This window comes from Amphiura filiformis, unplaced genomic scaffold (assembly GCF_039555335.1).
Source record: "Amphiura filiformis unplaced genomic scaffold, Afil_fr2py scaffold_208, whole genome shotgun sequence".
Classification (NCBI taxonomy): Eukaryota; Metazoa; Echinodermata; class Ophiuroidea; order Amphilepidida; family Amphiuridae; genus Amphiura; species Amphiura filiformis.
This window is the reverse complement of record NW_027305672.1, coordinates 28,774-43,232: the sequence shown is the minus strand read 5'-3', so window position 1 is coordinate 43,232 and position 14,459 is coordinate 28,774.

The window sequence follows — 14,459 nt, the reverse complement described above, 5'->3', positions numbered from 1 at the left end:
AGACTACTCAAATGCATTCAACAAAAGCATGATTGCAATCTACCGTGACAGTTCGTCTCACACACATAACCCTGCACTACGATCAAATAGGTTGATGACAACATTTGATTGAATGGACTGTACTCTGCCATAACTACGGTGAAGGACACCGGTTCAAATTCTTTGTTTGGAGCTAATCAATAATTTCATGCAGGGCCTCTATAGATACCCAACCCAGAAGTGCCCATTTATTTTCTAATTTTTTGTAATCGCGCCCAAATATCCCCGCAAATATCTTATACACGGTTTTATTGATTCATTTTGGGCATTTCAAAAGTTAGAAATCGTCAAAAATGGCAACATCCATTGATAGCAATGGTTGAGTAAACATTGTCTAAACACTAGATAAAAAGACAGCTTTGTACCATGGAGGTATATAAATAAATGGAGAATGATCGCCAGAATTCTAATCTCCTAAGTGGAGATTATCCCGTTACCTCTATTCAATGAGTCACCAAACTTGAATTGACCAGCAATTTAGCCAAGCTATTGATCTCCACGATGGTTATGAGCCTCTACCATGGTTCATTGATTGTCACTACCAAAATTTCCTCATAGGAATTGACCCTACATTGACCCGTACCGGAAGCCTTATAACAGAGACTGTACAATGACGTCAGCTAGTCAATCAGATGTTCAAAGTCACCAGTTTTGATAGCTTATAGTTTCAATGTATGATCGTGCGAAAACCCGAAGAAATTCGGATGTTCTGTTCTCAAGTTATGAAACTGTTTTCTACACTAGTTGTGCCGTAACTTGACAAATATACTTAGTTTTCATGTTCATATATTAAGCTTTTAAGGGGTCTGAGGGAGTTCAAATATAGTGCAAATGAAAGCAAAACGTTTTTACCTTCCGATTATGAAAAAAATTATGTTAAATAATTTGGGCCATTTGAGTTACGAGCGAGCAAAATTTACCGGAAGTACTTCGGAATTCAAGCAAAAGTGATGATCAGACAATCTTTTCTAGAGAGAAATTGATATACGGAATGTATAGGCCCTACATACTTTGTTTAAACAGTTTCTCATAGTTTAGTGTATGATAACCGTGATTTTGGTTGAAGCTTCGGGTCAAATTGATTGAGTGCCATGACGGATATGTCATGTTATTGTTTTTAAACTTTTAATTCTGTATTGTCATGAAATCGTATAGGCCGCCTAAATCATCATCATTTTATAATAAAAAATTATCAGTATTTAGGCCTAAATGATTATATTAATATTATTAGGGGGCTATCATTTTCTTTGGAGGGAGGGGTTCCAAATATACGGGGGGGGTCATAAATAAAAAAAAAAAAAAGTCATAATTCAATTTCTCATGACCAAAATGTAATGACAACAGATAAGGTGTTTCTTTTTTCAAAAAGACTGATTTCTTGATGCAATTTCACTGAGACTAGTATACCTAAACCTAGGTATACTAGTCTCAGAATTTAAGCACTCAATTTTTGGCGAAAATGAGATTTTGATATCAACATTTTATGAAACATGAGCACTTTCCAATAAGTATAAACTTCATTTTACCCCATTGAAATCAATGGCCAGTGAAACAGACTTCACAATGTAATCAGCTTAGCATAATCAATGTAAACCTGAAATTGCCTATTCAACAATAATTGGTCATAACCAACGTAGTACAAAAGAGGCTTGGCTGGATCATTCTCCATTTATTTATATACCTCCATGATCATACTATGCATACCATGCATGCAGACCCTAACATCCAGTTATATTTCAAATGAAAATATGACCGAAGTTCCATGGCAAATTATAATTTCTGACGCTTGTTAACTCTTTCAACCTCTACGATTTATGATACAGACTATTTTCAATTATCAAAATATCTTTATTAGGTTTGCAGGAAATGACAGGAAAATACATACAACAATAAAATAAACATGATCAACAATCATCCCTTTTCTAACAAAATCCTAAAACACTCTCCCTAAATAATTATAATTCGAAATAATAACACCTATTCATTTATTCATTATAAACCTCTCGCAAACTGGAATGTGTATGTGGTGAATTGTAATTTTAATAACCGATATGGAAACAAACAGGTACTATAATATTATTCAAAATCAAGAATAATATCAAACAAATCCTCCTACTCGAACAGTACACTTAATTTAGGCCCGGGATTTAGGCCTGCATTATGATTATAGACCTAAGGTAAAAATACTTGAAGAGATAACAAGAAACCTTTCGTGCTTGGCCACTGTAGTGCTTGGCTGATCCTTGCTGGATGAAGGTCAATATTGATCTATTATGTGAGTGAAATCAAACACCGTGTCCTCGTTGCTACTCCCATGTAATCGAAGGTCGTAAAAATTAATCCGATAACAATAGAGGGTATTCATTACTACATCATTGATGTGGTTGCTCAATGCTCATCATAAAATTCTTCCATGGGCTGTTTAGCTTAATCATGTTAATCGGGAAGTGACCTCTTGAAATGATATCATCACAAAGTGAACGATGTTATAACTTGGAGGGCTAACAAACCAACACCGCCAAATTCGACTGACGTGTGTACAACGTGAGAAGCTAGGAGGAAATGGAACACTCGTTGTCTGATAATGCATGTGTTTATGGTTAGGATAGCGGTTACTTAGCAGCTCTCGTTCCGCTTGGGTTTATTGAATACACTCTATATATAGTCATCAATATGTCGTTTCAGTCCCTGGCTGAACTATAGGGTTCAGCTATTATTTTTAAATAATTCTTTTACCCCATGCAGCTGATTGGGGTGGTTACAGGTCGTTTAAAACCACTAACCGCGCAATGAGGATATCGAACATAGGCCCCGCAGGGCTACAAAAACTGCTAACCGCGAAATATGGATATCCAACTAGTTTGCCCTCGAAGCTGTAAAAACCACTCACCGCGAAATATGGATATCCAACTAGTTTTGCCCTGCAGGGCTACAAAGAACCACAAACCGCGAAATATGGATATCCAACAAGTTTCACCGCAGGGCTACAAAGAACTGCTAACCGCGAAATATGGATATGCAACTAGTTTGCCCCTCGAAGCTGCAAAAAACCACTCATCGCGAAATATGGATATCCAACTAGTTTGCCCCGCAGGGCTACAAAGAACCATTAACCGCGAAATATGGATATCCAACTACTTCGCCTCGCATGGCTACAAAGAACCACTTACCGCGCAATATCTTTATACCTCAAAAAAAGAATTAATATCTACCAAAACACGTTTCAAAACGTAAAAAGGGGCCAAGTTTAAAAAATCTTTCCTGTGTGGCTTTTCACCCTTTTTCAAACTTGGTCCCATTTATGAAAGTTTCTAAAGACCCATACGAAGTCATCTTTAGGCTACTTGTTTGTTTTCTTAGTTGTCAGTGTTCATTTTGTAGAGTAAATTAATTAATGTTCGTGCTTGATTGAAGTTTTTCCGTAAAGACGTTATAATGTATTTTGATTTAAGCAAAAGTAGCAAATACTCACTTTGTTAAATTCTTCATCGTCTTGTGCGATCCTGCGCCTTATGTACAGATGTAGGGCCTATAATATGTAACAGGTTGACAGACAGTCAATTTGCTAAGTATATATAATACTCTACTACTCTTTATGAACACGCAATATAATGAAACATAAACCTTCAAATGTTTTTGATAATACATAGCCTACGTCATATTGCACCGCTTTCGAACAGTCTTGAACCTAATTGTTGCATGTAGAAATTAGGACTCATTCTTCATGTTATTACGGTACCACTTTACTGAATGGGACCAAGTTTAAAAAAGGGTGAAAAGCCACACAGGAAAGATTTTTTAAACTTGGCCCCTTTTTACGTTTTGAAACGTGTTTTGGTAGATATAATTTGTGCGGTAACTGTGTCCCACTATAAACAGCAAGGGTATCGGTACATATACAAGGATTATCGTGTACGGTATACTCAAAATGCGGTATATTCACTATAAACACGTTTATAGTGAATATACCGCATTATGATCAATAGGTTGATGATATCATTTGATTAAATGGACTGCACTGCGCCATGATTACGGTAAAGGACACCGGTTCAAATCTTTGTTTTAAGCCAGTCAATAATTTCACACACAAACTCTATACAAGAGAAGTGGGCCTTTTCTGCCAACGTCCGTGATAAAACAGTGCAAGCGAAACACAATTAATGAGCTGAATAGTTTCCTTTGTAAGATGAAACGATTGAAGTTTTTGAAGACATTCTATTCATGATGGGATAATAGATTCAAACAAGGAATAAATATTATTCCTCATTTATTTTATTTTTTTATTGAAAAGACTGGAATTGTGGCAACAAAATGGTTTTTTTTAATTTTAATTTCATCACAAGTCTATTATTTCGCTTATGGAGAGGAGCAGTTTCAGACAATAGCTTGGGATTATTCGGGCAGAGGTTATCTTTTGAATAATTCTTTCATGACCATCGAAGTATAAGTCAAGCCTGTCAAGGACACTCGGGGCGAATTGAAAGACCATGTCACTCGCCACAAAAGAATGTCAATGCCTCATTTCAAATGTTTAGTTTTAGTTTTGGTTTTGGTTTTGGTCACGTTGTTTCCTATTGTCCTGCCTAACCACTTGAATCATAAGGTATCATTCTTTCTATGTCAGTACGACGGCAACTTCGTGACCTCTTTTGTTCGATAGAAAAATTTTACGGGTTGGTGAACACGGGTTACGTAACTAAATGTTGAAAATTTGGCCGGCAAACATGTTTGAGCGAAATAGCTCCAGAAATGGGAGACACGAGTCGTTTTTTGCTTAAATTACGTACCATGATCACGGATAAGATACCAAACATTTGTGCAAAGAACAAAAAACGAATAAAAGTTGAATTATATTGTAAATAAAGAAGCTTGAACATGTCCAAAGTAGCCGGGAAAATGAGAAAAATTGCATGTCACGATCACCAAAATGGTTATATCTACAACAGTGAGTAAACGCCGGTCGTATGCTTTTCTGTAATGATGGATATTAGCTAACGTGAGCTTGTATTAAATTTTCAGCGAAAATGATTAGTGGAATAACCGAGTCGTAGGTTGGAAAGTTACTCTCAAAATGGCCCGTGTCGCAATCGTGCGTGTCCCGTTAGTGACAAGTGTCACTAGCAAAATAGCAGCCGGCCTTGTACATTATATCGAATAATAATCGTCAGAATCGTCCAGTTGACTCCAGTGATATTTATTTATTCAAGCAAAATACTGCATTGACTTAAGTCAATATAAAAAGTAATATCACCTCATTTGACTGAACTTAAAAGCACTTTTAAAAATATTATTAGAATAAGAATGCAAAAGATACGAGTAGTGTTGCCACCTGATTTTCAACATTACGTTTAATACGTAACAGCAGAGGTCACGCCGGTAAAAATGACCGGAAGTGAGCTAAGTTGCTGTCGTACTGTCTACCTTTTGTTAAAAACTGAACATTTGTGTCAGTCAGTTTCGGTTTTGGTTTCAGTTTCTTATAAGTGGTGTGAAGAAAAAAATTATTTGGTTTGAAGTTACCTACTCTAAGTACACAAAAGAAATGTTTAAATATCGCAGTGCAATATTCACGAGGAGAGCATCGAGCATGGTAATCTACATTGAAAGACGTGGTTTACAAAATCGAACAAGCCTAGGCTATCACCTGTGACCATCGAAATATTTGCATTCGACATTACAAAAGGGGCCACTATTGTAATTGTATAGGTGCTATAAACAAAATCGATTCATATCCTTAATCCCATGTACCAGAATCGATGGAAGGACATTATATGACCTCTAATAACATAATGACTTTTACTGAAGCAATTTGTACTGCAAAAAGTAGAAGATAGAGGGGAGAAGAGATTGTGTGTGTGTGTGTGGTGTGGGGGGGGGGGGGGGAGGGCAAGGGGGGTATGGGCCGGGAGAAAGAGAAACAGATGGGAGAGAGCATTGGAAGTGAAAGAGAAGGGGGAGGAGAGCTCGAGATGAAGATATCGAATGTAGGGGAGGAGGAGGGGGGAGAAGGAGTCACTTAGGGACGAGGTGGTTATATAGGGAGGGGAACCCCCGCTTAAAGAGGTATGGGTTGTGCTTCCCGGGGATAATAAACTAATTCATAATCAAATCATCTCCATGCATCGTTTATGTTTCATACAAACAAACAAAGACCCCACCCACCCCATCCTTCAATATACGCGCATGTATATGATTTCTAGGCCTAGAACTCGTGAGTGTAATATGCCACCTTCGACAGAGAGCATCAACTGTCGTCCGCGGGATAGATTTCCGATATCAATCATGATAATAATTATGTTAGCACAATAGGCTATTGTATACTTCTGGTTATATACCCTATACTGTGTCCTCCCAGCATAATAGTGTTATGATTGCAGACCAGATCTGCTCTACTTTTTAATCCCTTGATTTTTGGTTTCTGAACAAAAGAGAAACCAAAACTAAAGATTTGAAATGAGGGAATGTTCATAAAACACTAATTTGGGTACCTTCTGCTCGTAAGAATATGTACCTAAAGGCCTATGGCCAGGGACAGGCGATTTGCGCGGAAAAAAAAATAGCAAATTGCGCGGAATTGCGCGGAACTTATTTTCAGTGCAAATCATGTATCCCTGCCCATAGGAAAAAAAAAGCCAATTGCGCGGAATTGCGCGGGAAAAAAGTTCCGCGCAAATCGCCTGTCCCTGCCTATGACTGCTCTAACCGTGGGTTTCGATATTGCTTAGAATAAATGCTTTTACTAGTTTCTTTAAAACTACCAAATTTCTGTCAAATAAATAAAAAAATAAATAATAAAAAAATAAATAAAAAATAAACAAATAAATAAATAAATAAATAAATAAATAAATAAATAAATGAAAAAATAAATATGTAAATAAATAAATAATTAAATAAATAAATAAATAAATAAATGCTTTTACTAGTTTCTTTAAAACTACAAAAATTTCTATAAAATAAAAATTAAAAAAAAAAAAAAAAAAAAAAAAAAAAAAAAAAAAAAATAAAAAAAAAAAAAAATAAATAAATAAAAAAAATAATAAAAAAAAACCTAAAATGAAATCCTAAAAGAAGAAAGGTAGATTTGAAGATAGATAAAAAGAACATGTCAAAAAGTTTAATAAAACGAGCATAAAACGGAACCAGTCTCCAGACCGTGCTCACTTTAGTGCCAAAGTCTGACGCTCTATCAATTGAGCTATATGATCCTGATATATAAATAAATAAATAAAATATGAAACATTCGTTATTATGTCAATACAATTGATTAGTGTTGCAATAATACCAGGGCAGCGACACTACCTAATTTGCATATCCAAATGACCCGTCTCCTCCGCAGCCAATTTGGTTCCGCTCCATCGAAATCAAGCTGGTCACGGAGGAGACTACCCTCCTTTGTGTTTGTTCATTTGTGTATGGAGAGCGCTTTTTGGAGTCCGGAATGACTTAGGCTACGCTCTCAGCTAGAGTCCGACGCTGCATTGCACTAGAAATACCTTTTCTGTGAAATCGCTATAGAGCCAACCGGGAGCACGTATTCGTTTTGAAAATATAGCATTAAAATTAGTATCACCCTTGTGGCCCCCGTGCAGTGGAAACCCTTAATTCTTTCATTAAAAGGAAATGAAAATTAAAAAAAAACACGGATCTACCTGTGCACCAATAAAATTGGCACAGCAATTTGTCTCAAATATGAATGAATTTTAAGAAACATACGGGGTATGATGACCATTGACCTGACGCCATGATAGTAGGATCTATTAGTCGTTTTATATACAATGTATATACCGTATTGTCATAATACCAATATTTGTCATTATATATAATGATTAATATTTAGCAACGTATAGCAACGTAAATGTGCAGTTCATATGCACAAACGAATACTGATCTTTATGATATTCAGGTTTTGTACATCACATATAACATGTCACATATGAGGTCATACGTGTTGACCTTCATCTATTGTATTTGTTCATCTGTGTATGGAGAGGATTAGCGCCATTAAACGCCATTAAAACTCAGTATTAGGGCGTAGTTCAGTGAACTCACCGGATTGCTATTCCAAGTACTTTGATAATACAGATAATATGTATTAATGGGTCGAGGCGATTGCATTGAAAAACCTAATAAATTATTCATAACAGTTACGTAATCAATCGATAGTGCGGACACTTTTCATTTGCAAACCACCAAAATTCGTGATCTTTTAGCGTTGGAAAAGAAACCACGTGAATAGAGTGCCCTCTCAAGAATATCAACTCTCTGAATAATACATAACTGTAATGTATTATAGCCACCTATTGCCAGTACACGTTGGTGCCAGTATAATTATAGTTGCTCAAACTCCAAATACAATTTTATTGAGGGCGTTTCTTTGATATATGCTTCTAGACGGGTTTTTACGGTATATAAATACCTGTGCCTATATCATGGAGGTAAACCTGAATCCAGAGGGCCAATTCCGGTGATCTGACCATGTGCCCTTCTTGTCTTCGATCGTCCAATTCCAAGCGTAAGGCAGAAACGTTTCTCCCGAAAAATGCATTAGGAGCCGCAGAACTGTAAATTTCATAAATAAGCTGCATATCCGTGAAGGGATTATTATAAGTATCCTTTGGTGTATCCATGTAGACATTTAGTCGCATCGAATCCGATCCTCTAAAATCAATGATTCGAATCCCGGGTTCCAGGGGAGTTTGAAATTGGAAAGTCCATGAACAAAACAAGGTTCCGGGTGGGTAGATAGGTGTGTTAGGATACGAAGGTGATGTCAAATTGGTCCATTCGTTAATATTTAACAAAGTATTGCTCGAGCAGATAGGAATATTAACAATGCCTGAAATGAGATAATAAACACACACATGTTAGTATCCGTGTAAAATGTGCGCCCAACAGCCTGGTTTTGTTTTGGAAATGTACGGAATGCTAGATATGATATTTGAAACGATGTTCTTTGATGATTTATGTTAGCATTTCTAGAGTCACGCATTACGTTTGGGTTTTGGAAAGAACCTTCTGTTAAATCATGCATGACTCAATTACAAATCTCTACATCCCTTTCTTCTTGTCTATTGATATTTTGAATAGTGTTTATCTTTCCCTAAAAGATTATGATACTAAATGAACAATCAGCTTGGGCAGTTCGCACTGATCGATTCTTCCTGCATATCAATATGCTTCATTTACATTACATTACAGAGATCGGACACTAATCCCAGCCATAACAAACCATGTAAACAATGATCACCTATATTACAGGTGATATTACAGGTCTATATTACAGGATTAGATTAGTAAACTATGATCTATTTGCAAGTATTATTGTGATTGAGCAGGAAACATGTATTTTTTTTTTATAGTAGTCTAGTTGCCGGCGTCAGGTATACATAGAATGTTTTTTATGATGATGACATGGACATACTGATCATTATGTATGATGCAAACTCATAGGTGTTGTGCGTTTGGCAATTTGGGAGGGGTGGGGGTTCAAAATGACCCCATAGGATTATAAAATCAAAATTTCAATTGCTCCAATACCTCTTTCAAATATATCAAATTATTTACATAAATAAATAAATAAATAAATAAACGAAACAAATTGAACAAATTGTAGCGTAGCATTAAAATCATAAATATAACCATTACTGGCAGGAGGAATCGAACCAACGATATTGATATTAGCAGTCTGATGCTCTACCACTGAGCTATGACATCATTTAGTGATGAGGGTCGATTTTTTTAGCTTATACAGTGTTTGTCTGTGATAATGCCGCCTCGTGAAAGAAAGAAATATAAAATCTCAATTTTTAATTTAAATTTATTTGATAATTTTCTAACATATATTTTCTTTAGAGCAGGGACAAATATTTCCCCTTTTATCCAATTTGACCGCTAAATAAGAATCTACTTCTTTTATTACTGATTTAATTCCGCGATTTGTTCCATTAAGCAATATCAAAGATTAATGTCACACATCTCACAACAGATATTTAGTTGGCTTACTGGTCTTGCACAGTGCTTTTTAACCGGGAGGTACCGAGATCGATTCCCACCTCTGCCTGCATTTTTTTTCAAGACTGGGAAATAATAACCTGACATTCGCCGCTGACATTCGTACTGCAGAAGCGGAGTTATAACTTGTTAAACTTTGCTCCTTCCGTAAAAGGGTACATTATTTTGGCACTACATTATTTCTTTTTTTCCACATTGCTGGTATTTTAATATCAAATGGTCATAATTGGCGGTCACTTCAAATCATCCCCAACTGAACGAGGTTCAGGAATGTCCTCTCATTGTTAATTGTTGGTTAACCCACCACTTGAACAGGATTTAGCCAAAGCAAACAAAGACTTAAGCTTTTTACTAATGCTATACATAAGTATAAGCTTATTATCCTCTTCAACAATATGATTAAATATTGGTGCTTGACTGGAATTACGTGCTAGTGTCATTGGTTATTATTAAAAGGCAATAAGGTGTGTAATTGCAATATTTCCTCTGAATAGGAAAGACTCTCTACATCGAACCAGGGAAGTGAGACAGATGGAAAGTGGTCAATCCAACATCTATTGAATTATTTACGTAACATTCTATAGAAGGTACGACCCAAGCTATTGTGCTAACAATGTAGTCAGCGTGCCTTTGAAGTGGATCAGATATACCGCTCCTATTGCCAGTTTGTTTATATACAGGTTTATTATAATAGAAAAAAATTGTGTTTTTCTTGATTAATTTTCAAATATGTCGCTTTATTTGAGAAAAAGTAACAGTGACATTAACTTTATAGTCCATAATTACAGAAATCAAACAAAAATGATCGTATTCGACCATATGCTTACATATTTCTTTAAAAATTAAAATATTGAAAATCAGTCATTTACGTTTAAACCGCCAATTATCGCTATAAATTGATATGCGCATTTGACACATAAATTACATTGTAAAATTAATCTCGCATCTATTTGTGGGCCCAGGCCACCCCAAAATTGCTGTTGACGAGAATGTTCTAGAGTCGGGTATTATGTTAAGGGCTGGGGTATGAACGTTTGGACAGTATTTATTTTGGGACATTAGAGCACATCAGACATATCGAATTGCATTCTGAATACGAAGAATGTCATTCTGATATCAAATAATTTTGATTTTTGAAATTCGCAATTTAATACACATTTTATGGCAAATCATTAAAATTGATATTTTGATATTTAACAGTACTTGAAGTAAACTTTATAAATCTGATGATTTATACTTAAAGTGTATGTAGGTGGGATGAAAAGCCGACGATCAATTGAAAATTTTGACCTTTCGTATTGAAGATATGGATTTTTTTCCCAAAACACCAAAAAAATTAGTTTTTTGGGAAAAAATCCATATCTTCAATATGAAAGGTCTAAATTTTCAATTGACCGTCGGCTTTTCCTCCCTGCTACATACACTTTAAGAATATATCATTAGATTTATATAATTTACTTCGAGGACTGTTATATATCAAAATTTGAAAAATATCAAATTTTATAATTTGTCATAAAATTTGTATTATATTGTGATTTTAAAAAATGAAAATTATTTGATATCAGAAAGACATGCTTCGTATTCAGAATGCAATTCGATAGGTCTGAGGTGCTCTCATGTCCCACAAAAAATACTGTCGAAACGCAATAAACGCTCATTTTGGATCCCTTAACATTCTGCGTAAAATAAATTTTATTTCATTTCATTTTCTGTTTTGTCACTGCTATCTGAGAGTGGACTTAACATATACATTTAATTGGTAGCTTTTCACATAATTAAATAGCTTTAATAAAATTGTATAAATGAAAATGATAGCATTTTGAGCTTTGCGTAGGGATTTTATTAAATCTGTTTGGGTTTATAATACTAGTCACGCTCTGCGGTAATATAACATAGCCCATTGTCGGGAGTTAGCGAATGTCTTGGTACTGCTATTGATTTTTAAGCGGGAACTTTGATTTTCGATATGCTACGCGTTGGCTCAATTGTTCCCCTCCCACATGTACTTCTTTTGTTCAGCATCGCGGTAAGTCTGCTCCTCACTTTGATGTACTCTTTGACCGGCTTCCATCTGTTTCACTTTCCTGATCGAACCATGGATGCTGGTGGTTCGAATTAAGCACCGATCCTGACTCCACTTCGCAGCGCGATGCGATGCTTTTCAAACATCTCAGCATCGCGCGATGAAATTAAAATGTACAGGTGGAGTCAGTATCGGCTTTAGGAGAAGGTATCTTCCAAACCCAATTCGAAATGCGAGCCGTGTTGTAACTGGGTCAGGGTCTATAGATCAAATTATTATTTATTAACTGAGGATAATGTGTAAACCAGCAACTCTCATATACAATATCCCTGATAAGACCATCTTTTTTAAATACAGCAGGTCATTCTCTGGTAGTTCTGACCTTGGTCGGTGAATAACTATGTTGTGCCGAGTGTGAATGGTCATTTGACTACTTTGTCTAAACCAAACTGAAAAAAAAACCAAACTGGTAGTAGTTTCTTATAAACGTAATAAACGTATGTCCGGTTTAGTATAGCCCCGCAGTGCTTGAAAAATCAAATACCTAGCCCTAGGGCCTCTTCAAAAGAAGAAGAAGAAGAAGAAGAAACAGAAGAAGAAGAAGAAGAAGAAGAAGAAGAAGAAGAAGAAGAAAGAAGAAGAAGAAGAAGAAGAAGAAGAAGAAGAAGAAGAAGAAGAAGAAGAAGAAGAAGAAGAAGAAGAAGAAGGAAGAAGAAGAAGAAGGAGGAGAAGAATACGAAGACGAATACCTACCACACTCTTCTTCGTCCGATCCATCTACACACAACGGATAATTGTCGCATATTTGATCCACATACAAACACCCGTATCCAGATTTGCATTGGAAATTGTTTGAGTCTTGACAACTTACTATAACATCAAGCAATTAACATTCGCAGTAGTGACAATAATAATCTAACAATAGCACTGCCCATAAATATATTAATACATGTTGGAACCAAAACAATACTAAAGCTAATTGCGTATACAAGCATACGCGACCTCATCTGTAGCCATTAAAAATGCACTTTGTATGCCTTTCGATCTCGAGTTGTTCATTTGGCATTTGTGATGCGATCAAGCAAAATCAGTCGGAACTCGGAAATATTAAATTTTCAGTTTCTTATAGGATAGTAAAAACATTTACAAAGTTGCATTTGGCAGAAAACTCCATTGAAATTGAACAACCAGTTCCAAAGCTATGAGCAATTAAAGAGTTTCCAAAACAACAGGAAACAAAAGGAAATATTCCCTTTGTGTGGCTATATCTCAAAATCAATATTTCCGAGTTCCGACTGATTTTGCTTGATCGCATCACATTTGTGCCTACAGCCACTGATCCTAGAGACCAAGTGACGTCGCTGTGCTGTGTAATTTGCAGAAGAAGCTGCAGTGTTTTGAAGGTATTTGGTTATATACCGGAAGTAAGCCCCTAATGACATTTGACCCAAACATTGTAAAATAACTTTCAGACACTGGTTATAATAGGTTATGCATGCGTGCAAGTGACGTCGTCGGGATATGTTGAAGGAGTAAAAATGATAACAGAAAATCACATTTTCAGCCATAATTAACTTTGTATAACCTTTGACATCGATTTGGTCACTTGGCATTATTGCCCCCAGTTTTTTGTCCTAGCGACCTAATGGCATCATTGTAGTACGTACATAGCAGATAAAACTAGATGATTTAGATACCAAATGATCAAAAAATCAACATAGGTTTAAATGAATGTTCCTGTTTTAACGCAATGACGCAATGTCTTAAAGCGTTAAAATGGCAGTTATGAAGTTCGCCCTCGAAACTGAATAATACAGTTACGTAAGGCGAATATTTACTAAAATGCGATGCCGTGCGGATGAATTTTGTTAATATTGTCAACGAATGGGAAAGCATCAAAACTACGGAAGCACTGAAGGGACATGTCATGTTGTCATGATGACATGATGATGACATAAATGACGACATAATTGACCACATAATTGCAAGTTGTCACGATAAATGATGACATAATTGACGATATAATTGCGAGTTGTCACGATAATTGACATGATAATTTCGAGTTGTCGAGTTGTCACGATAAATGACGACATAATTGACGACATAATTGCGAGTTGTCACGATAATTGACATGATAATTTCGAGTTGTCGAGTTGTCATGATAAATGACGACATAATTGACGACATAATTGACGACATAATTGCGAGTTGTCACGATAATTGACATGATAATTTCGAGTTGTCGAGTTGTCATGATAAATGACGACATAATTGACGACATAATTGCGAGTTGTCACGATAAATGATGACATAATTGACGACATAATTGCGAGTTGTCACGATAATTGACATGATAATTTCGAGTTGTCAAGTTGTCACGATAAAT